At 30.1% G+C, this 3,878-nt stretch overlaps 1 long non-coding RNA gene across 1 annotated transcript; it reads right to left on the reverse strand.

The window, feature by feature from the left end:
- Nucleotides 1-840: 840 nt before the first annotated feature.
- LOC114076185 lies at nt 841-1,690 on the reverse strand. The gene is made up of 2 exons (XR_003577064.1): nt 1,256-1,690; nt 841-1,129 (listed from the first exon to the last, which is right to left on the reverse strand). It is a non-coding gene; the product is annotated as an uncharacterized LOC114076185 (long non-coding RNA).
- Between the last annotated feature and the right edge of the window lie 2,188 nt (nt 1,691-3,878).

The following is a 3,878-nucleotide window of genomic DNA, read 5'->3' on the forward strand; positions in this document are numbered from 1 at the left end:
TTCCGTGATTTATTGAAAGTTTTGACAAATAGATAATTGATCTTCATTAGAGTTAATATCTTAAAAGACCATTTATGATTCGACTATTGTGTAACAAATCATTAAATTTAATTTTGTATCAATAAGTTGATCGATCTCTCAACTTATAACTCCTCTCTTATAGAATACTCAATCAAATTTGTTATAAAAAGAAACTCGCTTCACCCGTTAACATTTTCAATTTGAGAAATAATATCCTCTTAGGGATATTATTTAGTATTATGTTTGATAGGAAATTGGGTCTATGTATAATTAATATATGGATTAGTTATACCTCCTACATGGTATTATATGATGTATTACTAATACCTTTCATTTGGAGGTAATAGTAATACATATGCTATAATACCATGGGATAAGTCTATTAAAGACAAAAATATTCTTCAAAACATTTTAATTATTTTGTTTATATTCTTGATTTTATGCTTTGTGGTTGTGCCAGTAAATTTATTTAAATAAAATAGCTTATAAATTATTTAGAGAGAGTTGTTTATTGTTGTCACTACTAGAAGTCTGTTGTGATATGTCTATAGTAACGATTTTATAGCAACAGTTGTAAACTGTTGCAACACACTATCTATAGCAACAATTAATCTTTAGTCTAGAACGACACTTTTCTGCGGTTGCTGCCACAGTTGCGAACCGTTGCAAAAGACCTATAGCAACAACTTTATTATACAACTCGGTCTACTCATTACAACGGTTATTCTAAACTATTGCAACAGTGTTATTAAGCTATTGCTATATACTTTTAAATGGTAAATTATATATAATGATAGTAAATATTAAAACAATATGTACTTCAACTAGTCACATCCATATATCAAAGATAAGTACACATGATCTTGATTTACAATTTAAGATTTAACATAAATTGATATTCACAAAAATTAAGCCTAAACATAAAATAATCCTAGAATGTTCAAAAATTGGCACTCATTCAAGTTCACAAAATTAGGCCAAAAAGTAGAAAGTACTGAAGCCTTTAGTTTGCTCCTGAGTTTCGTGGTCAATCTCATAGCCCTCTATATCTTCTGCACTTCACTTGTATATGCTCCACCTTCAATCAGTGATGTAACTTCCTTCAAATCTAAACCACCACAAACAAACAAATAAGGCCATGAAAAAAAATATACTTGGAAAAAAAATATACTTGCTAAAGGGGGAATTTTTTATTCTACTTCCAAAATAGTTTGAAGAGCAAAACTTTGACTACCAAATTCAACTCAGCTAAAAATTAGGATAGAACTATCGATACTCATGTCTAATAGAAATCGACTCGCTGGAGGAGAAGGCGGCTGCATCAGAGCTGCTTCCACGTAGCTTGCTGATTGGAGAATGAAAAAGAGAAAACCAGACGCTGATCATCTCCGCTGCTGTTGGTCATCGCTGGAGCTGCTGGAAAATAGAAACGAATGGAGGGAGGCGCTAGGGATATCGGTTGCTGGTGTTGTTGTTCTCTCGCCTTTGCCGGAAGTGAGAAAGAGGCGACGCTGCCTTGAGCTCGCTGGCTGGAGCTTGTTGTTTCTGTCGATAGAGCCTGCTCGCTGGAGCTTCTGGCTGTTGTTTCTCGCCGGGGAGAAAAGGGAAGCAGCGATGAGGAGGGGAGGAGATGAGAGAGCGGGCGCCGCTGCTATGGTGAAGGGTGGGGAGTGGAATTTTTTTAAGGGTTTAGCTCTTGGTAGATTAAAGTGGGTAAACCAATTGTTTTGATCTAGATCGTTGATTTTTAAAGAGATGTAAGGCTGAGATTGAATACTAGAGATCAACGGTTTGGATTAAAAATGAGGCTCTTTTATTTTACTTTTACAATTAATTAAAAAAAAAAACTCCTTTGGCGGGTGTAGTGAAATAAGTGAAGGAAAATAATTGACGGAACTGTTGCCATAGAGTACCTAAGGCGGCAGTTTGTACGAACCGTGCAATATAAAGATACTATGGCAACGGTTGCAGTACTAATGCAACGATTTAATTCTCAAAGTGTTTCATTAGATCCAGTTGTCTAATGCAAAGGTTATAACCATTGGAATGAGTATCTATTGCAACACATATATAATTGTTGCTAAATAATTGTTGCTACAGGCATGTTTTCTAGTAGTGTGTTGTGTTATTATTATTATTATTATTATTATTATTATTATTATATGTTTGTGCGATTTTCTAATTATTTGTATTTTGAACAATTTATAAAATTTAATACATATTAAAATTATAACTTGTAATTTTTATGTGTAAATGTAGATGGTTTAATTCAATTTTACTATTGTTTACCGTCTTTTTAATTTTAAAAGTTGATAGTTTATCTTTTTTTTTAAAAATGAAAATTGACACTTTGTAAGTGATCAATTTACTAAGATGACAATTATTTATCCTCAAATAATAAAAAAAGACAAACATGAAAACGAAATTGTTCTTTTCATAGCTAGTTAGAAGGCCATAAAAATAATATGGATTGTCCACCAATTATTTACCTTAACTCAATTGTATAATAATTCAAGGGTATAATTGAAAATAAGTGTTTTATAATGTTTTAATCCAAACACAAGGTGAGGTAGAAAATAATCAACCAAACACTTAGTAAAAATAATTCTTGCATTACTAATTTATGTATTACTAATCCCTGCATTATAAATCTCAGCATTAACAATTCCATTATTAATCTTTGTACCAAACGACCCATAGGCCCTTTCTTAATTTGAATAGGTATTAATATATGCCCTTGATCTTAAATCAGTGGCTAAAAATGTGTTGGATTGTTATATATATTTTGAAAACATAAAAAAAGACCTTTAATTAATTTGTAAGAATTAAATGGATTGGGTTATGATTTGTATTTTAGCATAACTCAGCTCAACTACTTTTTGAACGGATCAATAACTTATTAATTTATCAATTCAATTTATTCTAATTCACCCAAGATTTCAAAATTTAAAGTTGTATTATACAATTTTTTTTATATCTTCACCAAAAAGCCTTTCTTTCTTGTAATAAGATGTGTTTTTTTTGGTATATTTTATGTTTTAATTAGACATCTTAGGTTTTGTTGTTCTTTATTTCACACTTACTTTTTATGCAATTCTTCAATATAAAAGCTTGGATTAATTAAATCATTATTTAATGTAGGGATTTTGGTTAACTGGATCTTCCCCAGACTTTAATCTGACAATTAAATTAACAACATAAATAATTAGTGGGATTATTAAAATGTATGATAAATTTATAAAGAGGGCGATAATAGTTTGACCTGGAATCTGATTATCAGTCAAACTTGTCAGATGATGGTTCATTAACAAATATATAATCTTGCTTTATCTTGTTTCTCAACCAAACAGATCCTACTTATTAGTATATTCGTCTAATACTCCGTCCGTCCGGAATTATTTGTCATGTTATGTTTATCGAGAGTCAATTTAACTAAATTTCAAAGGTAAATTAGATCACATTAATTCGATATTTTAAACCAAAAATTAGATATGCTAAAACTATATAAAAAGTAATTTTTTGCATATTAATATAAATTGCAAAATACATCTTAAATTGCTTGTAAAAGTTTTTATGGTTTAACTCTAAAAATAAAAATCATGACAAATAATACCGGACAAAGGGAGTAACAAACATATTCACTGAAACTTTTGCTGATATCACAAGAAAATTAGCGAAAAGCATATTTAGTAGTAACTTATAGCAAATGCTTTTAATTATGTAATTTTCCCTGATATGAGAGATATAGAGTACTAATTAGGAAGCATGCAAGAGAAGACACGCTCATGAACTTAAAGTAAATTGTTACTTAATTTCGTTCCTAAACTACTGACAGTCTTAAAAATATTTATTTACTT

This window comes from Solanum pennellii, chromosome 2 (assembly GCF_001406875.1).
Source record: "Solanum pennellii chromosome 2, SPENNV200".
Taxonomy (NCBI): Eukaryota; Viridiplantae; Streptophyta; class Magnoliopsida; order Solanales; family Solanaceae; genus Solanum; species Solanum pennellii.